Below are 24,025 nucleotides of genomic sequence, written 5' to 3' on the forward strand. Positions count from 1 at the left end.
GACTTCGGCTTGTTCCTGGCTTCTGACTTTGGCTTGTTCCTGGCTTCTGACTTCGGCTTGTCCCTGGTTTCTGACTTCGGCTTACCCCAGGCTGCTGACTTCGCCTCGTTCCCCAGTATCCAGCTCGCTCCATCCAAGAGGCCTCACCTAAGTCCAAGTAGCTCAGATCTTCACGGGCTCTTCTCGGGGGGATCAAAGTCCAAGAATGAAGCTGGGTCAGAAGCCAGAAGTCAGAGGTCTGAAGCCAAAGACAGGGGCAGAAGCTGGAATCAGAGTCATTGGACGGAGCCGGGTCAGAAGCCAGAAGTCAGAAGAGAAGATCCAAGATCCAAAGCAGCAACTAGAAACTCAGAGAACTGAGAGAACCTCGTTGCAAGGCACTGAAGATGTCCAGAAGCAGGGTTTAAATACCCTGAGAGCGTCTGAAGTCATCTGAGGCAAGGCTTGAGTTTTCCCGCGCTAGCCCCTTTAAGAGGAACTCCTTCCCGCACGCGCGCCTATGGGGCCGGGGCCAACTGCGGCGGATCAACGGCATCTCCCCCAAGGAGGGAGAGACGTGATGGAGGCAGTACAGGCTCAAGGAGGCCTCGCTGCCCGGGCCGTCTCCGAGGTAGGTGGAGGGACCGGGGCATGGCCCGGGACCGTAACAGGAACAGGAACACAGCAACAAGTCTGTGTCAGGAATGCAGGAGCAACAAGTGCTACAGAAAGCAGGAGGATGTATTGCTGAGGCAGCATTAGTAAGTGCCGCTGGGGCTTATGTACCCAGCTGTGTGAAATCATCAGAGCACGCTGACAGTCTAGTTTCCTGCCTTGGATCCTTTCAATAGTGGCATGCCAAACACGTGCACACCTAGGGGATCTAGTTGGAAGAGTAGGATTGTGGAGTCATGGCGGCATTCCCACCATCGAGGAGCTTCACTATGTGCTGGAGTGAATTGGCTGGTCGCAGTACCTTGCTGATACCAGCCCATCATTACTAGAGATGTGAATCAGAACCAGTATCGGTTCGGATTCCGGTTCTGATTTACATCGTGAAATTTTTATCTTGCAGTCCGATCGGGTTTTTTTTTATCGGCTGCGCCCGAGCCAATAACCAAAAAATACAGCCGACTCTTTAAAATGAGTTTCTTAGTATCCCCCCACCCTCCTGACCCCCCCAAAACATTTTTAAATACCTGGCGGTCCAGCGGGGGTCCCGGGAGCATTCTCCCACGCTCGGGCCGTCGGCTGCCAGTAAACAAAATGGCGCCGATGGCCCTTTGCCCTTAGCATGTGACAGGGTATCCATGCCATTGGCTGGTCCCTGTCACATGGTAGGAGCAATGGACGGCCTGCGCCATCTTTAAAAATGGCACAGGCCATCCAGTGCACCTACCATGTGACAGGGGCTGACCAATGGCACCGATAGCCCTTGTCACATGGTAAGAGCAAAGGGCCATCGGCGCCATTTTGATTAGTGGCAGCCGACAGCCCGAGCGTGGGAGAATGCTCCCGGGACCCCCGCTGGACCACCAGGTATTAAAAAATTTGGGGGGAGGGGTCCGGAGGGTGGGGGGATACTAACTATCTCATTTTAAAGGGTCAGGTTGTGTTCTTAGGTTGTGTCCTTTCTTCCCGCCCCCCCTCCCCCCATAACGATAAGAAAAACCACTAAATTAATTGTGGGGTTTCCTTTCGCTATCGGGGACCCCCTGATATCTGTCGATATTGAAAATATCAGACGATATTTTAAATCGTCAGTTAAACGATTCACATCCCTAATCATTACAATGCAGACTTATACCTCATCAAGAACAGACGTAAACATGCGCAGCTAACAGCCTGCTGTATGCTGCTGCCGCTGGACTTAAACTATGGATTTACATGTGTACATTTTTTACTCCACCCCAGAATGCCCCTGACATGCCTAAACTCTGCCCCTTTTTTATTTTCCCCATGCATGCCCATTTACACACATACATTTCAGCTTTTAAAATACACGTTGCTCACACATGGCCCATATAATCAACATGTATATGGGCCTTTTAACATGAGCAATGCTTTTAAAATTCACCCGAAAGAGAGCAGTATAGTATAAAGAGTGAAGTTCTTGTGTGCACAAAACAAGAGCGGGAACTGTGGGATCATAACTGATGATCCTAAGCTGGCCAAACAGGTAGATAATGTGACAGCAAAAGCCAGAATGATGCTTGGGAGCATAGCTAGAGGAAAAAGGAGGTGATATTGCCTTTGAATAAGTCTCTGGTGAGACTTCATTTAGAGTACTATTGTGGAGACTTCACCTCAGCATAGTACTCAGTACAAAGGGCAGCTACTAAAATGGTTGAGTCATCATCGTAAAGCACATGGAGACAGACTTAAAATTTAAACATATACCCCTTTGACTTAGGAGGCAAAAGCAAGATATAAGAGATATTTAAATATATACAAGGAGTCAGTACACAGAATGCATGCTTCTTTGTGGTTTATAATAAGCTATTTCTATGATGCTCTATAACACTTTTAGGACTGTAACTTTTCAAGTTGCTAGGTCACCCTGAACTGCAATCAAGAGGATTAAAGAGATGCACTAACTAGGGTCGCAGACATACCATTGTGACATTTTACTTTCACATCCTTTTGACTTCACTTATGAATAACCTTTGTATGTTCTACTATTTGTTTGTACAAGTTTGCGTTTTTCTGAAGTCATCTTTGGGGTTTGGTTTTTCTCTGTCTGGGGCTTCCTGGTAGAGATGTGAATCGTGTCCTCAATCGTCTTAAAGATTGATTTCGGCTGGGAGGGGGAGGGAATCGTATTGTTGCCGTTTGGGTGTGTAAAGTATCGTGAAAATCGTTAAAATCGTGAGCCGGCACACTAAAACCCCCTAAAACCCACCCCCGACCCTTTAAATTAAATCCCCCACCCTCCCGAACCCCCCCAAATGCTTTAAATTACCCTGGGGTCCAGCGGCAGTCCGTAGCTAAATCGGGGGAAGGGGAGGGCAGGAAAACCGGCACACTAAAACCCCCTAAAACCCACCCCGACCCTTTAAATTAAATCCCCCCCCCCAAATGCCTTAAATTACCCTGGGGTAGAGCGGCGGTCCGAAACGGCCTCCTGCTATTGAATCGTGTCGTCTTCAGCCGGCGCCATTTTGCAAAATGGCCGCCGCAAAATGGCGGCGGCCATAGACCAACACGATTCGACTGCTGGAGGTCGTTATGATCATGTGTGTTACATTGTCACACAAAACTAGGAAATTCTACTCCATGTCCAAGACTTTGAATGGAGTCACCTTGTTGTCAAAAAAAGGACATTGAAAAATCAGAACATGAAGTGAGGGTGCAACCAGGACAAGGAATATAAAGTTTGGCGACCACAGCCAAGATGGTGCAGACAAGACCAGGAAGTAGGGATGTGAATCGTTTTTTGACGATTTAAAATATCGTCCGATATATTTTAAATCGTCAAAAACCGTTAGGGCCACGATACAATACCAATTCCCCCGATTTATCGTCAAAAAATCGTAAATCGGGGGAAGGGGGAGGGCAGGAAAACCGGCACATTAAAACCCCCTAAAACCCACCCCCGACCCTTTAAATTAAATCCCCCACCCTCCCGAACCCCCCCCCAAATGCCTTAAATTACCCTGGGGTCCAGCGGCGGGTGAAACAGAAGGCAGTGTGACGGTGAGCATCAGTGAAGCATTTAGACTCAGTCTCTCCTTGACCTGATTCCATAAACGGCGAATCATCTGTGCCATGGACTGGGCTGTGGGTGATGGGACAGAGAGCAGCACAGGTAGAGGCATGCATGGCTGGCGGCCGAATACCACGGAGAGGGGAAAGACGTCTGTGGCAGTGGTGACGTGGGTATTGTGGGATAACTTGGCCCATGATAATAGGTTGGCCCAATCGTCTGTTGATCATTGACGTAAGATATTAGGAAGGTCTTCAGAGAGCGGTTTGTCCTCTCAGCCTGACCATTCACTTGAGGGTGGTAAGCCGAGGTCAGATTCAGCGTGATATCAAATTTTCTACACAGAGACTTCCAGTACTTGGCCGCGAACTGTGGCCCATGGTCGGAAATGATCTCCTTGGGTAACACATGTAAACGGAAGACATAAGTCAGAAAATGGTTTGCCAGTTTAGGAGCTGAAGGAAGATTCTGTAATGGGACGAAGTGGGCCATTTTAGAAAAGCGGTCGATAATAACCCAGATGACCGTGTTGCCCTTTGATGGAGGTAAATCGACGATGAAGTCTGTGGAGATGCTTGACCAGGGTTCGGTGGGAGCCAGCAGAGGTTGGTGGAGTACCCAAGAGTGGCCAGTTGGAGGCTTTTGTTGTGCCCAGATGGAACAGGAGTCCACGTAATTGTGAGAGTCCTTAACCATGTTGGGCCACCAGTAATGTCTTCTTAACATCTCAAGGATCCGAGCTCGGCCAAGATGGCCGGCCAACTTTGAGTCATGGGCCCAATATAGGACGCGTTCTCAGAGGCGGTGTAGGACCACCGTCTTCCCGGCTGGCACTGTGTTGGTGACAGCAAGGGATATGCAGGCTGGATCAATGATGTGGCTGGGTGTTTCGGGCATATCTTCTGGTTTGAGAGAATGAGAGAGAGCATCCGCTTGGGTGTTCTTTGCTGCAGGGCAGTAGCGGAGTTCAAAATTAAAGCGCTCGAAGAACAACACCCAGCAGGCATGTCTGGGGTTCAACAACTGAGCCTCCTTTAAATGTTCAAGATTCTTGTGATCTGTGAAGATCGTGAATTTATACGGTGCTCCTACTACCAGGGGTGCCATTCTTGACGTCACCCAGAAGGAGGATCTTGAATCTCCCGCACTGGTTCCTTTAAATAGGAAGGCTCTACACACGCGCGCGCCTAGGGGGTGGAGCCGAAAGCCGATGGAGGAAGTGCAGGAGCTCGGCGGCGTCTCTGCGGACAGGGCCTAGAGAGGCCCAGATGGGGCATTGTGTTCCCCGGAGCGGCTTGGGGTGAGTCAGGGGCTGGCTGCGGACCTCCGTGGACCGGAACGTAACAGCAGACAGTGGTTCTGACACTGGGTTCCCCACTGGATTAGCTGCAAGGATTGCCAGTCAAAGTGAGGGCCATGTATTTGGAGCTAAGGAAGTCCTAGGATTACCGGGTGCGTAGAAAGTTTCAGGATGTATAGGGATATCTCTTCTTCATGGACTTTTCCCACAGAGAGGCGGAAGGCCATGGTGCAATAGGTAATGCATCCAGGAAGATGTTCTCCTTGCATTGATGTGTTGCGGAGAGGTATCTCCAGAGGTTGCAGTGGAATCTGCAGTAGTGTGACAATATCATCCAGAATAAAGTTGTCACTTGCCCCAGTGTCCACCAGTGCAGTGGTGGCAAAGGAGTGTGACTCCCTGGAGAGAGAGTCAAGGAGTAATAATTGGGGGCCAGTAACAGTGGTGCCCAAGCTCGGGCTCAGGTTCTGCAATTTCCCGGACATACTGGACAAGATTGCAGGAAGTGTCCAGAGCCACTGCAGTACAAACAAAGGCCTTCCTTCTTACTGCGAAGGCGCTCTTCAGGAGACAGGCACCAGCGATTGATCTGCATTGGCTCCTCTGGTGATGGAGGAGGTGCCAGTAAGGTCTTCAACTGGGGGCTCGTAGCACAGACTGGGTGTGGGGCTGAAGGCTAGAAGACCTTTACTTCCTGGTGTCGTTGACGTAGGCAGTAATCAGTCTTCCCCACCAGGGGAATCTGGTCATCTAGAGATGTGGGAATCTCACGAGCAGCCAGCTCATGCTAGAGGGCAGGAGCTCCTTCCACAATTTTTGTACTATGGGCTCTAAATCTTGCCACCGAGTGTTGCCTGCAATGTCCCCAGCCACAGCTGACCTGGGGGAAGGGGTGGGGGTACCTCGGGGCCCAATCTGAGAATCGAACCGGGGATCTTCCACGTGGTTTCGTGCAGCATCGCCACAAAGGCCTGCCTGCTCGTCCTGATTTTTATTTCATTCCTGTTGAGAGAAAAATATATTAAATTAAGTTCCTCTTTGTCCATGCCTGCTGTCCCAAATCTAAGGAAATCAGGGTGTGCTGCTATGATGACCCTCATTGGGACTCCATGCAATCATCATGCATGTGCCTGGGAAGTATTCATCGATTAATGGAGGGAAATGCTTAAAAACAGGGGTGTAGCCATTCTAAAAGGTGCACTTGGTATTAGGGATGTGAATCGTATTTTGGATGATTGAAAATATCGTACGATATTTTCAAAATCGTCAGAAATTGGGGGCTCCCTGAAACTGATAGGAAAACCCCACAATATTACTCGTGGAGTTCTCTTATCATTTTGGGGGCGGGCGGGAAAAACGGCACACAAAAATAATCCCTAAACCCACCCTGACCCTTTGAAACTAATCCCTTAGCTTCCCCCACCCTCCCGACATCCCCAAAAACTTTTTACAGGTACCTAGTGGTCCAGTGGGGTTCCCGGGAGCGATCTCCTGCTCTCGGGCCTTCGGCTGCCACTAATCAAAATGGCGGCGATGGCCCTTTGCCCTTACCATGTGACAGGGTATCTGTGCCATTGGCCGGCCCCTGTCACATGGAGGGAGCACTGGATGGCCGGTGCCATCTTTAAAAATGGCACGGGCCATCCAGTGCACCTACCAAGATGGCCATCTTGTGCTCCTACCATGTGACAGGGGCTGACCAATGGCACCAGTAGCCCCTGTGATATAGTAAGGGCAAAGGCTATTGGCACCATTTTGATTACTGGCAGCCAATGGCCTGAGTGCAGGAGATCGCTCCCAGACCCCCAATGGACCATCAGAGGCTTTTGGCAAGTCTTGGGGGACCCTCCTGACCCCCACAAGACTTGCCAAAAGTCCAGCGGGGGTCAGGGAGCGACCTCCTGCACTCGGACCATCGGCTGCCAGTAATCAAAATGGCACCAATAGCCTTTACCCTTACTATGTCACAGGGGCTACCGGTGCCATTGGTCAGCCCCTGTCACATGGTAGGAGCACAAGATTGCGCCGGCCATCAAGTACTCCTACCAAGTGACAGTGTCCGGCCAATGGCACGGATACCCTGTCACATGGTAAGGGCAAAAGGCCATCAGCGCCATTTTGATTAGTGGCAGCCGACGGCCTGGGAGTGGGAGGACAGCCCAGAGTGGGAGATCACTCCTGGGACCCCCACTGGACCACCAGGTACCTGTAAAAAGGTTTTGGTGGCGTCGGGAGGGTGGGGAGTTACATAAATAAATAAAGGTTAAATACTGAATGAGACCAATAGTGGGTAAGAACTGTAAGGGAATTTAAAAAGTAATTTGAAGAACAATTCCAAGAGGGCATGAAACCATTAGAGGTAAATAAGCAAGCTCTGTGCAGAACATCCAAAAGATTCAAACCAATGGTACACTTGCACAGTTTGGAATGGCAGATGACTTATATCTTTGTCATATGAACCAATCCTGACACCCAATGGACTGAGTAGAGGTCAAATTAGTAAGAGTGGAGGCAAAAACATTGCAAAACAACAAAAAGAGGGGCAAAGCACAAGGAACACTACCATTAAAACTCTAAACCACAGGTGCAGAGCAAGACACAAAGAACTTAGAATGTCATCAATACCCAATGGCATCTAAAGACAGGAAAAGTGGTACTAACAGTGGCAAAAGCAGCCCAAGAGATCATGAGAAGTGCAGAAAATGTGTAAAGCATTGGATCAGCATGGTAAAACCAAGGGCCAATCAGTAAGCACTACAAGAATATTAGAAAAGAACTTTGAAGACAACAGAAGCAGAAGCAAAAGCACCCCGAGGCACTGAGATGTATAAAGCAGCAGGAACACTGGGGTTAAAACCTCATACCAATGGTGCAGAGCAATGCAGCAATAACTGTGGCATCAACACCCAGTATGTAGAGGGGAAATGTAGGAAGCACAGTGACCTCATAACCACATACCATGAAGTACAGAATAGGACAGCAAGTATAGTGATATAACCACCCCAAGGCACAAAGTGAAGGGTAAGGCAACAAGCACAGTAGCCTCAAAACCCTAAAGCACAAAAAATGCAGAAAACGGCATCAAGCATGGTGGTATCAACATCCCATGGCAAAGAGTGAAGGATAAGGCAGCAAGTAAGATGCTTGCGTACTGCTGCTGGGGCTGGAGTTGTGAGTGGATCAGGAGGGGAAAGGCCAGGGCAACTCTCACATTCTCCACTATCTCCTCTTCTTGGAGGATGCTCCTTGCCCTGGAAATATCACTTTCTGCCTCTGCAGCTGCTCACTGGTGGATTGCATGCTTGTAACTAGGCTTCCCAAACCCTCCTGAGCTACTATAAGTTCAATGTGATCTGAGTTTGAAAAGCCCTCACATGATACATCTGAACCAGAATTTTATCCAAGCATCTGCTGCAGGCACTGCAAAGGAAGAAAGAAGGGTATGGGCTGTGCTTCTTTTGGGTGCTCTACTTCTAGTGTCCCCACATCTCATTTGCTGCTGTCACCCTTTACCGAGTCTGCTTTCTTCCTCATCTGCACCATAGGGACAGAGATGGGATTGGGACTAGGTGGCAAATGTTCAGCTTGAGCTTCTTCTTGCTTGACCCTGACTCTGGTTTCCCCCTTCTAAAAGGAAAACAAATATGTATCTTGGGCACATCTCCTGATCTTCTCACTAGTGCTATCATCAGTAGCACTGGTTGTGCTGACTGTGGAGTAGAATGAAAAACCTTCTTCTTCCTTTGCTATTGTTGTTCCCTCTAGTGCCATAGTTATCGTTTCCTCCCTGATGTATTATAGAATTTGAAACACTCAGTCACTAGGTGGTTTTAGATTTATAATGTAATGTGCTGTAGCACTATATATACCAGTACTACTAATGTGAAGACACACTGACATCATAACTATCTGCTTGCTGGGTATAACTATGCAGATTTCCACTAAGAAATGACACAGGATATAAAAAAAATAGAGGCGGACAATTTTCTCAACATGATCCTTTTGGCAGCAGCAAGTGGGAGAATGGCAGGGAAAGCAAAGGTTGCTACTGCAGATTATGATAGGAAAGTATAAAATCATCCCAGTTCTGGCCAGGGACTGGGTCAATTACTCTTGATAAGTAACAAAACCTCTGCTGCTCGGGTGAACTCAGCACTTAGATGAAAGTGAGTTTTGGGGCGGCTAGTGATTGTGGAACATACAATGGAAGGTCTAATGACAGACAGCAAAAGCAAACAGCTGGGTTTATCTGGCACATTACATACTGCAACAATCTTAAAACAGCTGGATCTGTCTGGCAGACTTCAACCAGAAGTTCTAGTGACTGATCACAAACATCACATCAACTGAGAGTGTCTGGCAGGTCAGCAGCAATCCCACTGACCACGCAAGATTGCAAGCAGTAGACATGAAATTGAACTATTGTAATCTGACATAAAACTGTCTTATTCAAACCTGGGATATTAGTTTGGGATGAATGATTGTTACAGTGATTCTTATTAACTTTGTGATTTACTATTTTAATAAGGCCGCAAACAAGAAATGTACTCCATTATGCCTATCTTCTTCCTCCCCGTTGTTGACTGCAATTAATGCATTTATGGTGGGTGGACTGGAAGAGTTGAAAAGGCAATCAAAAGCCAGGTGACCTATGGTTTACTGTCATTAAGGAGACACACAAATTCAATACAAAACAGTAATGCTATAGAATTCAGGTTAACCAAAAGATAAAGTTATTCTACAGAGAACCAATCTAGCCTGATTTTCATATTAGTGAACCCTATAGGTTTCTAGCAATTTGCTTAATATTGGCTATTTTTGCCCCTGCATTCTTTATTTTTTTTCAAGAAACTTCTATATATTCAGCACTTGAGAAATGCAATCATATTATCAATCTCCAGCAAAAACAGTCAGCATGCTGCAGACATCATGAAAATTCTCCATCAGTATTATAATTAGCCTTGGAGGGCATGAATCAGATAGACAGTAATACATATGATATAAGTTAAGGAACCTGATATTCAAAGATCATAAATGATGTAAAATTCTAGATGTGGTATTCATTTCATCCAAAGGATCTTTTTATTTAACATTGCTAAATACTGCATGAACTCATGCTACTAAAAAAAAAAGTATAGGTAGTTCTAAAAATCAGGACTTTTGCTGTTTATTATCAGCTCAGAATTAGTGTCTTCTAAGCATTGTCATTTGCATACCCTTTTCACAGGTTAACTTGTAAATACCACAGCAATATTTTTGCACAACATCTTTAGGTTTGTTATTGTCATAACATTGAAGGAAGCATTGACCAAAGTATAACCTTGATGTTTTTGTTTGGGAAAAAGACATACTCTAAACCCAAGAGTTTTGAGGAAGGTATCTGCTTGAGATTTCTGTCAAGATCTGAGAGAGTAAGTTGCTTTTGTTTCTTGTTGTTACTCTCTTATTTTGTCTTTCAGTTCAGTATTTGAGAGGTTTTCATATGAAGAGTGACAGGAGAGAGTGGGTTACAGGTTCTAAAGACCAGTGCTACTTTTCCTGCTGGAAGAGCAATAATTTCCTTTTACAGATAGGTTTAGCCTAATGTAAAATGTGTATTAGCCTATACAACAATCATATCATTTCTTTCAATCTTATCTATTTTTCCATTTTTTCATAACTTTAAATCTTCTCTCTCAAACCATTGTCACTTCCTCACATAACTCATAGTTAATATCAGACATTTTCTACATGCACACAAACTTTTTCTCATATACAACTCTCATTATATCTATCACAGAACATACATTAATGTCACTAATGGCTCCCCAAGAATGTGGGGAGATAGATATTCAAAAGACAGCCAGCTGAATAAGTTAGCTAGTTTAACTTTTCTGGCTAACTTACAGGGTCATTTTTCAAATTGTGTTGAGGCTCTAATGTGCATTAAATGGAGTTTAATGCATGTTACTAGCATGATAAATATTGCAACACAAGGTAGCATGCACATTTTATTTTGAGTATTCAAATAGGGTCACAGCACAATTTATGGCAATGTAACGCACAACAACATGGGATTTAATGTTAGAAATAGCAACACTTTTTTTGTGGCAGAGGGGCAAAAATGTTTTTATTGTGCAACAGCGGCGGTTATTGTGGAACGTGGCTCTTATCATTCGTGATAAAATGAGGCCTTTTATCAAACACACTTACCGTGCCCTCCTGGGCTAATAAAAACACTTTTTCTTACCTGGCCTGTCTACCAAAAGCTACTATGTTTGGGGAAAGTTTACTTGCAGTGGGATATGGAATGCTTCAGGATGCTCGGCACAGACAACAACAAGAACAACAGCTACAACAACGGGCAAGGGAAGTTCAAACGCCCCCTGGGGAAGTCCCTGCACTGGAGCCAGAGCCTCTGGTCCTGCAGGGAGAGTGTTGAGGCCCATGGCAGATTTTGCCACAAGGGCGGCATGGCAGAGATGCAGGGAGATCATCTTTCCTCCCAGAACCACATTGCTGGGCATGCCAGAAGAATATGTAGCTAGCAAGTATCGCCTCAGCTCTCAGGCTATCCAAAACTTATATGAAGAAATCAGAGGGGATCTGCATCTGATCACAGAAAGATCCCACACTATACCAAGCCTCACCAAACTATTGCCCATCCTGCATTCCCTGGCATCTGACTCCTTCTAAATGACAGTAGGAGGAATTGCGGGAATGTCCCAAACCTCTTTTTCCCTCTGTATGGGCCAGGTGATAACAACTGTATGTGACTGCATTAATCACTACATAGCATTCCCTCACAACAGGTAGGACTTGAAGGAATTGAAGAGAGGCTTTTATGTCATTGCCAACTCTCCTAATGTTATGGGAACTATAGCCTGCACTCATGAGGCCATCATCTCACCCCTATGGCAGGGAGAAGATCTACCGCAACAGAAAGCTCTTCCACTCCATCAATGTGCAAGTGGTCTGTGACACTCAACTGCACATTCACAACATGGTGGCCAGGTACCCGGAAGCCATGCACAATTCCTTTATACTTAGCAGTCTGCACTGAAAATTTTGACGATGGCCTCTACAGTGACGGTTGGCTCGAAGGTAAGACAGATGCTTCCTTCTCTATTTTCTCTCTGGCTATGTCTTTCCAGCAAACTACTCGGACAAGGGGGGGCTGTGGGGGATGTGACAGGATCGGGTACATGACAAGTGGTTTGTACAGTTAGGTCTACAAGCAGGCAAGCCAGGGCTTGGCTTTCTCTCTCCATGCTGGAGAGGCCTGCTAATGCTGTGTACCCAAACAATGCACTATGCCCTATGCATAGCTTCTGTTTTATCAGTGTGAAAGTCAAGGCAAACTGGCTGACATCCTGGCTGATTGATCAACAGCAGGGTACACCTGATCTAGGAGTCCCTGCAGTGTGGACACTAAAAGGTTGAGATAAGGCAAGTGAGAATTTCAAAAGCTCCAAATGGGAGGATTTGAAAGTCAAGTGTTTAAAGTGAACACATAGAAAGTGTGTAGTGGTTCATCACCCACAAAGCATTTTGGCCCCAGCATATTTACTGTGTCAGGTCAGACAAATGTGTATCTCTGGAGGACATACTGCAGAACAGCCAGGGACTTGCACAATCATAACACAAGGCTAATGTTTTTCTCCTATGACATGTGTCAAATGTGCATGCAAAAACACTGATGACAGCACTGCCTCAGCTATTTCAGAGACAATGCTGACATCAGAGTGCTCACCTAGCAAGCCTTTACTTACAGCCTTTAGGAAAGCACATGTCAAAGAATGTGATATTTTCAAAATGCTCACAGGTCATTGTAAGTTAGCATACCTCTTTGTATTTGCCTGTACCCATACTGCTCATGTACAGATAGTGAGGGCCTTGGCCATTGGGATGTCATGTTGGTAATGTTAGCTTTCTTGGGAATGTTACTCAAGAATGCTGCTCAGACTTTGTGAAGGCACAATTGGGAATAGGATGGTATCATGCCTTCACTTGGAGATGCAAGTCACCTCTGAAATGTATATCTCTGAGTATATTTTATAATGACTCTACTAGCACTCACATATCTCCTAAGAAAATGTTCCAGTTATTGAACCCAAGGCTAAGCTGTGTTCAAATTTATTTGCCTAGCCTGACATATCACAGACACGAATAGCCTTTGTCAAACATGGAGATGTGATGGTAGTGCTCTTGGCCTATCCAGCTCAGGGCTAGTCATGTTGTGCTGCTATATGTATGAACATAGAAAATATGCAGAGTAATTAATTTGTTGCAATAGCTAGTATCAATTACACTCCTTATGCTATCTGTGGCTACCCTTAAAACATAGGCTGAAGACCCCTGGGGAGAGCAGCTTGCAGAATGGTCAATTTCCAAGGTGAATCACCAATTTTCAGGTGTTTTCTGGTTTGAGGCCCTTGCATGTTGACGTGGCTACCCTGACTTGTGGCCAACATAGAAGATTAGCTGTCCTATAGGCTGTGTCTCTTGTAGTGTTTGTCACTTTTACAGTTTGTGGCTATGGTCACCAAGGCAGGTGTGCTGATAGACTCTGTCATCAGCTTTGTGTATAGCATAAAGGAGTTTTTAGCTGTTTATCTCATGAGCTTACAACCTGCCTCAAATTTAAACCTGCTGCTGCGCTGAATGCATAGGCCAACAGTTCCCAGAAACCTCATGTGGTTGGTATGATGGCTTATGTACTTTCTGTTTTTCTCTAGAAAAACAAGCATTTAGTGCCATCTGAGAGCTGAAGGGGCCCATGTCAGTACCTCTGATAAATGGGTTTATCATATATGCTTCTGACAGATGTGTGTCATGCTGCCAGGTGTCGGTAATCTTCTGTGCCTAGTTAGGACTCAGACTCCTTCATTAGTAGGTAGGGTCAAGCCTACAACAGACATCAATGATGGTTGATGACAAAACAGCCTAGGTACATCCACATTGGGCATGTGTAGGTGCACAAAGTGCCTGAAGTAGTCTGTACTAAACCATGGCCAAACAGATATGTGTGTCTGTGTGCATCTGGGTGAGTTAGGTTCTGTCTATATTGGTGTCTGGGGGCAATGTCAGCCTCCGTGTTCCCTCAATTAAAAAAACCTATGCATACTTCAGAGCAGGCAGTGTGTGTGCGTGCACCTATTTAGTGCACGCTGAATTTGGATGCATGATCCTGTGCATCCACTCTTTACAAGGGGTGCCTCAGAGATAGGATTGTATAGGAGGGGGAGAAAAGAACATTATGCTGAGAAAACTTATATTCCACCTTGGCCTGGCACTGTTTATTCCTTCCGTTGAGAGTGGGTTGTAAAAATCACCAGCATTAGACCTCAGACATGATGTGGATGAGTAGATATCTGCCTGTAGAGAACACCTCTGACACCTCCCCCCCCCCCACCCCCTCCGGCCCTTGAGCTCTTCCACCAAGTAACTTGAATGGGCCTAATTGTCCTGGTATTTGGGGGTGTGCATGGTTCAAAGAGTGTCAGCTGATACAAATGCTTTGGTGTTTTGAGAGGGGGGGGGGGGGCAGTTAGAGGCTGCCCTCTTAATGTGCGGATGCAGGGATGGTGGGAAGTTGGAGAGCCCATGCCACCCTAATGCCATCAACATTTTGGTTCTACAGATAAATGGGCTGGATAAGGTGTGAGTGCTAGCTTATTGATGCTACCTGGGATTTGGGGGGGCATGAGGTCTGCCAGCACTCCTATTAGAGGTTCCCTTTTTCGACACACCGACCTACTTTCATTAGATATCCTGGAAACTTGACATACAGGCTGCCACACCAGGCTTATGATTTGATGCTTTCTCTGCCATATGTATATGCTGGCAAGTTCGACCTACAAATAATCTGCCATATGTATATATATTTGTTTTATGTGCATATATAGAAGTTGTGGCACATTTCTCCTGATGATTCTAGGGGACATGTTTTGCTGTACACTTTAGCTGTGGAGTATCAATATGGCCCACTGTCCAGGAGCACACAGTGATGAAGCCTAATGTAGCTTGGGACCATGCATCTTCAACAGCTTGCCTCCCACCCTGCACTGCCCAGGGTTGCAGATCTGTCCATACCGCTTCCATCTAGCTGGTCCAGGAACTTTGTAGTCAGGATAGGTCCAGCAGGCTTCTTGCATCTAGCCGGCTCAGGAACTCTGTACAGAGGCCCAGCCAGGCTTATTTCACAAGTTTTGTAAAATGGCAATATATACCATCAATGCTGCAGCTTCATGGCCCTTTTCTGTGGCGTGCTTTGCCAATTGGGGGTGTCATCTCTTTGGTTGACCTACCCCTGGGTAATCCCTCTGAGTGCGGACTACTGCAGAGCCTAGATTCCTGGGATGCTGGGGAAGACACAGGTGGAGACTCCGGCATACACTGGAGAATTTGTTTCAAATCACCTATAGTACCTGAATGTAATCCACTTGGAAATGCTGAAAAAAGTGTGAAAAGCGGAATATAAAGAAAATCTAAATAAATAGTGATGGATGTTGACACAGTTGTAAGAGTCTGTATGCATGCTGCCATCTGTGTGCGTGCTGCCATCTGTTCGCGAAGGGCCTGGGTCTGACTGTTCATAGACCTATTCAGGAGCACTAGCTCTGCTCGTATGTGATGGAGGTGAACCTCATGCCTCCTTCCAGGCAATCCAGCTGCTTGTGCATAGAGGGCTCTGTCAATGCTGGTGCTGTGCTGGGAGGGAATGAGTTGCAGTTTGTGCCTCCAAAAGAAGCATGATGAGGCTGGTGGGCTGTTCCTGCTCAATGCCTGCTGCCTTCTGCTGGTGACATGGTGTGCTGGAGGTTGGTTGTGCTGGCTCAACTGCTTCCCACTGCAGGTTGGGGGTTTTTTATAAAGCCTGATATGTTTAGTCTTATGTTGAGAGGGCTGGGTAAGCTGAGGGGTGCCAACATCTGCAGCTGCTCAGGAGGCTGGTGCTGCTACTACTTCTCCTCCTCTCTGACCTGTCTTGGCATCTAACTGTAAGGGTCGATGGAAAAGTGATGCTGTGCTGCTGGTCCCTGGGGCTGCGATGATGAAGCCAAAAGACCAAGGTGAAGGGAAACAGATGAGAAACACTATACAGGAGACACAACAGTCAAAACTCTCTAAACTTCACTGATCACAAACCAACTGCTAACTCCTCTCTATGCTCTAGGGATGTGCAGAGGGACGCCATACGTTGCATTTGTGATTCGGATTCGTCGGGGAGCAGATACGTTGCATTCGGCCGTATGGCGCCCCGATGCGTTAATACTGGGATTTCTATTCGTGTCCCAGCTAAAATTAAAATTAACTACAACCCCCACCCTCCTGACCCCCCCCCCAAGACTTACCAAAACTCCCTGGTGGTCCAGCGGAGGGTCCGGAAGACATCCCCTGCACTGATACCCTCCGTGCCGATTTCATCATGGCGCCAATAGCCTTTGTCACAGGGGCTACCGGTGCCATTGGTCAGCCCCTGTCACATGGCCATTGGCGCCATCTTGTGCTCCTACCATGTGACAGGGGCTGACCAATGGCTCCGGTAGCCCCTGTGACATAGTATGGGCAAAGGATATCGGCGCCATTTTGAGTATTGGCATCGGATGGCCGGAGTGCAGGAGGTCGTTCCGGGACCCCTGTTGGACCCCCCAGGGACTTTTGGCCAGCTTGGGGGGGCCTCCTGACCCCCACAAGACTTGCCAAAAGTCCAGCGGGGGTCCGGGAGCGACCTCCTGCACGCCGGCTGTCCGATGCCAGTACTCAAAATGGCGCCGATAGTCTTTGCCCTCACTATGTCACAGGTACCGATGGTCAGCCCCTGTGACATAGTGAGGGCAAAGGCGATTGGCACCATTTTGAATACTGGCAGCAGTGTATTTCGCTCTATCCTTTATAAATTACCTGATAAGGAAAGATGATTTTCACATATACCTCTTTACAATTAACACCAAGGTTACCCACATTCTTCACTCGGTCTGGGTATTATAATAAAGGGAGGGTAACCTATGTAAAAGCAGTTTACATCAATCTCTGCTCAGAGCTAGCCTATCGCTGCAAGTCCCCGCAGGGCTCTGCCCTGGGGGAGGTGCCATCTCTTGCAGCGACCAAGTGCCCATGCCTCATTGTCCAAAACACAACAATCAAGAGTGGTTTACTGAGGAATGGGAGTTGGTAAAGGACTGATTAGGTGAATACACAGTTTTGCAATTGGCAGAGTCTTTTACTAGTCTACTGACATCTGTGATTAATAATGTAACTCCACTAAAAATAGTCAAACAGCAGGTATGCTGCCTCATGTTCCTTGGTATTCATCTGAATTAGTTCAGCTGAAGAGAAAGATGTGGCGAGCAGGAAAGGCCTGGAGGAAATGTTCTACCGATGTTTTCAGGGATGCTTATAATCTTTGTAGATCAAAATATAAAAAGGATTTTGTTCAGCCAGGAAAGGCATACTTCACTCCAAAATTGAAACGTTCCTTGAATCAATCAGGTAAACTTTTTGAGCTAGTTACTCGTTTGTCAGAATTTCCAGAAGAACAGAAGAAAGATATGATGAGCTGTCATTCTTTTGCCCAATATTGTGATGATAAAATCAAGAAAATTAATCTAGCTACATCTCTGGCACTCATTAAGCAATTTGTTCCAGACTTTGAGAATGCAATGAATAAAAAATGGTCTTTGTTTGATTTTAAAGCAACAACTGAGGTGGAAAAGACAGTTGCAAAATTAAAAGCTTCTCCTAGTCCACTAGATGCCTGACTGTTTTCGCTATTTCATAGTCAAATTAATATATTTGAGGATCCTTTGACTAAATTGGTAAATATTTCTTTGAGTTAGGTTATTTTTCCTGCACTATTCAAAAAGGCCAAAGTATGTCCAATTAAAAAGACTTTCTCAAAGCCTCATTTGGATCCTTTGAATTATTGCCTTGTCTTAATTTTACCTTCAATTGGTAAGATTATTGAGGAAATAGTATTAGTTCAATTAACTTTATATTTGAATGATAATAGGACCCATAGCAGGCTTCTGTTACCAGCCTCCTGTAAGGCATCTGTATAAATAGGAATATTTCCTAATACCGTGTTTTAGACATTGTTTTTGTCATATATATTTTTCTTCTATTTAACTGTTATTTAAAAAGTTCTTCGTAATATGTAATTGCCTCCAAGCAAGTTTTCAACTGTTCTCTGTAAACCGATTTGATTTGCATATAATGTAAGAAGATCGGTATATAAAAAATAAATAATAAATAATAAATAAATAGCGACTTTCTGAGTGGCTTTCACTGTGGCCATAGTAGTGAGTTGGTTTTATACTCCGTATCAGATTTTATTCTCAGGAAGTTAGATCCCAATCATTCGGTGGAGGTAGATTTTTTAGATGTTGCCACTGCTTTTGATCCTTTGTCTCATACTATTAATTAGAGATGTGAATCGGAACCGGAATCGGTTCGGATTCCGGTTCAGATTCACATGTGGGTTTTTTTCCCATCGGGCCCAATCGCGTTTTGTTTATTGGCTGCCCAGCCGATAAACAAAAAACCCACCCCGACTCTTTAAAAGTAACCCCTTAGCTTTCCCCACCCTCCCGACCCCCCAGCAAAACCTTTTTACAGGTACCTGGTGGTCCAGTGGGGGTCCCGGGAGTGATCTCCCACGATCTCCCGCTCCAGGCCGTCCTCCGGCTACTGGGCCATCCCTTGCCCTTACCTTGTGACCCCTGCTGGACCCCCGCTGGACTTTTGGCAAGTCTTGTGGGGGTCAGGAGGCCCCCCCAAGCTGACCAAACGTCCCTGGGGGTCCAGCAGGGTCCGGGATCTATCTCCTGCACTCGTGCCGTCGGGTGCCAGGAAGCAAAATTGCACCGATAGCCTTGCCCTTACTATGTCAGAGGGGCTACCGGTGCCATTGGTCAGCCCCTGTCACATGGTAGGAGCACAAGATGGCGCCGGCCATCCTGTGCTCCTACCATGTGACAGGATCCGGCCAATGGCACGGATACCCTGTCACAAGGTAAGGGCAAAGGACGGCCCGGTAGCCAGAGGACGGCCCGGAGCGAGAGATCACGGGAGATCACTCCCAGGATCCCCACTGGACCACCAGGTTTTGGGGGGGTCGGGAGGGTGGGGGAAGCTAAGGGGTTACTTTTAAAGGGTCGGGTGGGTTTAGGGGTTATTTTTGTGTGCTGTTTTTTCCCGCCCTCCCCCAAAACGATAAGGGAAGCCCCACGATCAATATCGTGGGGTTTTCCTATTGTTTTCGGAGAGCCCCCGATTGCTGACGATTTTGAAAATATCGACGATATTTTCAGTCGTCCGAAGCCCGATTCACATCCCTACTATTAATTGTCTCATACTATACAGCATTTTTAGATATTGGGATTGGTGGGATAGTAGGCAAATGGTTTTCATCATTTTTTATCTGATACGGTTCAGCAGGTGCTGGTGGTTAATTGTGTGTCAGAATGTATGCCTTTACGTTGTGGGGTACCCTAAGGATCTTGTTTATCTGCCACACTTTTTAACATATATTTATATCCTCTTTGTATTTTATTAGAGGAGGAGAATATAATGTTCAGAATATATACAGATGACTTGCAGCTCTTGTTTCCAGTGTTAGGTTCAATGGATGTGCAACTTCCTGTTATCTCACAGTCTATTGAGAGAATTAGTAGGTGGATGAGTCAAAATTATTTGTTAATTTTGTAAAGAGAGAGTTATTACCTATTTCTCAAGCTGTTAACCTTCCTTTGTCCTTGTCTGGATCAGCAATATTGATGTAAGTTCTGTAAAGACTGCTAGAGAATTAAGATTATTTCTAGATTCATCCTTTAACCTATTGCATCAGTTACAAGGAGTAGTAAAAAGAGGGTTCTTTAAAACTTAGGAAACTTTGTCGATTAAAAGTATATTGTAGACAAGTAATTTTAGGACCCTTATGCATGCCTTTGTTTTATCAATTATATATTAGTGTAAAGTGATTAACATAGATTTACCTAAGTCACATTTGAGAACCCTCCAACTTGTGATGAATGCAGCAACTAGGATGGTAACTGGCTGTCCCATTTCTGCTCATATTTCTCCAGTATTAAAAGATCTACATTGCTCTAAATTTAAGACCTGAGCATTTCATGGAGAGAGTCCATTATATACTAAGAATTTTATTGAGACTGTACTGTATTCATCAAACCCTACCTTTGGTGAGCCAACAATTATTGATGATTCCGACAGCTAAAGCTGTTCAACTACAAGTAACTAGCTGTTGTGCAGTCTCTGCCCTATCACTATGGAATGCTTTACCACTTGAAAAACAAAAAAATACTGATTTAAAAGTTTTTAGGAAAGCTGTAAAGACATTTTTATTTAAAACTTTTTTAATATGTGATTTGAGTATTTGTATGTTATAAATTGTGAACTGTTTTATTTTGCTGTAATCCACATTGAACAATACCTTTGGTAAGAGATGGAATATAATTGTTCATAAATAAATAAATACATAAATAATAGGTCAACAAAAGATAATTTCAAATGACAAGCTAGCCTCTCATCTTTTTTCAGCTTCTTCCTTGGCACGGAGGCCGCTGATGTCACTTCCACGCAGCTGGAGCCACTGTCAGTTCTTTGAGGCCAGGAGGCCGCCGACGGCATACCCACGTGGCCCGGAGGCCACCGACATTCTTCCTGCTGTGCGGCTGCAGAGAGCTTCTGCCATGCCTCAATGCGACCTGGAGGCCAACAACATTGTCTTCTCCCCTGCGCGGGGATCCTCCACCGTTAGCTCCTCCCCTGTGGCATGGAGCTGCCTTTGGCTTCCTCTCCATGGCCTGGAGGCTGCCGCTCATGCTGGTCCTGGGTTCGTGGCCTAACACCGCTCCTGCTCTGCTTCACGGCTGGGATAACACTCTCCAGGGTCCTGCCCCTAGGTGTGAGGCCATGCCTCTCTTCAGTTCTTAAAGGGTCCGCAGAGGGAGTAGTCCTGTGGCCCCTCTGATGTCATCGTGGGTGATCCTTTCAGCCCTTTAAGAAGGGTCTCTCTTCATTTCCTCGATGCCTTCGCAAGGAGCCAGCCCTCCTTAGGACTTCTCTTCATACCAGCTTCTCCTAGGCATACTGTTCCATGTGGGAATTCCTTGTCTTCATCTTCGTCTTGGTCTCTCGTCAGATCCTGTGTCTTTGTCTTGTCAAGCTCCGATGTTCCGACATCTTGATGTCCTATCTTCCAGATCCCCTGAAGTTCCAGATATCCTGATGTTCCTCTGGTCCTTCTCTTCAAATCTCCTGATGTTCCAGATTTCCTATCCAGATGTCCTTCTTGTCAGCAGTGCAAGCCTCCGGAAGATCCCTGCTTTTAATCTTCCAAGCTTCGGGTTCCAAGCTCCGAATTCCTTGTTCCGAGTCCTTACTCCGAGTTCCTTGCTCTGAGCCGCCACTCTGAGTCCCTTGCTCTGAGTCTTGGATCCTGAGGTCCAATTCCGAATTCTGAATCCTGACCGGGTCTTCAGAGTCCCTGGTGTCTGCCTCAGTCCATGCTTAAGAACTCTGCCTGAACCTGTTCCATTCCTGCGTGACCTGGGCTTTGCCTTGATTGGCTGTGGAGGGTGCGTCTCAGTGTAGGCTTCATCGGAGTCTTTGTCTTGTCCTGAGACTGGAGCCTGCCTCATCATCCTCATGGTCAGTGACCTGTCTTGACTGGCTGTGTAGGGCGCACGGAGTGGCAGTACCTACTCAGTACTCTCCTGAATCCTGAACCTCATTTGAATCTCCAAGCAACCTGAGTCTTCCTCTTAGTCCTTCAAGCAACTTGAGTTTTCTAGGGATGTGCAGAGGGACACCATATGTTGCATTCGGGATTCGTATTCATCAGGGGGCAGATATGTTGCATTCAGCAAGTGGTCCCCAGATACGTTTCTACGTTAATTCTTATTCATTTCCAGGCTAAAATTAAATTAACTACAACCCCCCACCCTCGTGACCCCCCCCAAGACTTAACAAAACTCCCTGGTGGTCCAGCAGGAGGTCCGGGAGCCATCTCCTGCACTCACACCCTCGGCTGCCAGTATTCAAAATGTCACTGATAGCCTTTGACCTACTATGTCACAGGTGCTACCGGTGCCATTGCTCAACCCCTGTCACATGGTAGGAGCAATGGATGATCGGTGCCATCTTGTGCTCCTACCATGTGACAGGGGCTGATGAATGGCACCGGTAGCCCCTGTGACATAGTAAGGGTAAAGGCTATTGGCGCCATTTCGATTACTGGCAGTAGACGGCCCGAGTGCAGGAGATTGCTCCCGGACCCCTGCTGGACCACCAGGGACTTTTGGAAAGTTTTGGGGGACACTCCTGATCCCCACAAGACTTGCCAAAAGTCCAGCGGGGCCCCTGTGACATAGTGAGGGCAAAGGCTATTGGCGCCATTTTGAATACCGTAGTCCAGTTAGTGGCAATTTAATGAACATCTTTGATACATGAGAAAACAGATCGGACAAGTACAGAGAGAGAAAGGGCTATGAGAGAGCATGGACAGACAGAAAAAGAAAGAGACACAGGCCCCCCAGAGATCATGGACAGACAGAACAAGAAACAGACCCCCAGAGGACATGGACAGACAGGAAAAGAAAGAGACAGAGGCCCCCCAGAGAGCATGGACAGATAGAAAAAGAAAGAGACACAGGCCCCCCAGAGAGCATGGACAGACAGAAAAAGAAAGAGACACAGGCCCCCCAGAGAGCATGGACAGACAGGAAAAGAAAGATACAGGCCCCCCAGAGAGCATGGACAGACAGGAAAAGAGACACAGGCCCCCCAGAGAGCATGGACAGACAAAAAAAAAAAAGAGAATCATGCCCCCCAGAGAGCATGGTCAGATAGCAAAAATAAAGAAACACAGGCCCCCCCAGAGAGCATGGACAGATAGAAAAAGAAAGAGATACAGCCACCCCCCAGAGAGCATGGACAGAGAGAGAAAGGCTTCCCAGATTGCTCCACAAAATAAATTTAAAAAAAGGTGGGCTTTAATAGCGCCAAAAAAGAATCATCAGCATACACGAATCAAGTGTCCTTAAGTTAGCAGACATTCTTTACTATGTGCCGCAAAATGGATTTCTAGGGGCAAGAAAGCAAGGAATTTCTGAATGTGTATAGAAATACTCCAGAAGGACAAAGAAACACAGCCCCCCCAGAGAGCATTGTCAGAGAGAGAGAAAGGCCTCCCAGATTGCTACCCCAAAATAATAAAAAAAATATCAAGGGTTTTAATGCCAAGAGTCACTGGCATACACGGATCGAGCATTGTTTAAGAAGCTAACAAACGTTCGAAAAGTGGATAAGAATGTTGGTGCCAGGAGTGGCTGCCTCCAGGTATTATAAACGTTCAAGCATGAGACATCGATCTACAATGCAATTTTATGGCTATGTGATAATGATGCTAGCCGGGCATACAGGAATAGGACGTCAACAAAAAAGTACACGCCTAGAAAAAACTTTTACACGAGCGGCTATCAGGAATGCTTATCTTATGAAAAAGTTTACCCCCACCATACACACGTTTCCAATACCCTTAGCGGACCCATATAAATGATTTTGTGATGCCCCATTTTCGGATGTTGATCCTTAACATTCTCTATCCTCAAACGCTTTATTTAAGGACGTACATTTACAATATATACAACAAAAATATATATATAATATAAAAAGTGTTTAAGTAGAAAGCAACCAGTTCTTACCTTTGCAAAACAAAGGAAATGAAGAGAGGAAATGAAGCTCAAGTAACGATGAAGCTCAAGTCATGTGAATTCAAAGGACAAATCTGTAGCCAGTACAGGTCCAATCGAACTCGACACAAAGGGGAAGTTTGCCTGGTTGCAGCAATTGATATCTTACTCCTGATAGGATTATGACTCTCTTGCTGACGTCACAGGCACAATGGGGGAGCAAAGCCGATACCAAATATGCATTATTTGTTTTAAATATCGATTTTTGTACTTCAACAATTGTATTACATTTGCCAAACCTTTTCTTGACAGATATACGTAGACTGATCACATGAGCAATACAAT

The sequence above is a fragment of the Rhinatrema bivittatum genome, chromosome 1 (genome assembly GCF_901001135.1).
Source record: "Rhinatrema bivittatum chromosome 1, aRhiBiv1.1, whole genome shotgun sequence".
NCBI lineage: Eukaryota > Metazoa > Chordata > Amphibia > Gymnophiona > Rhinatrematidae > Rhinatrema > Rhinatrema bivittatum.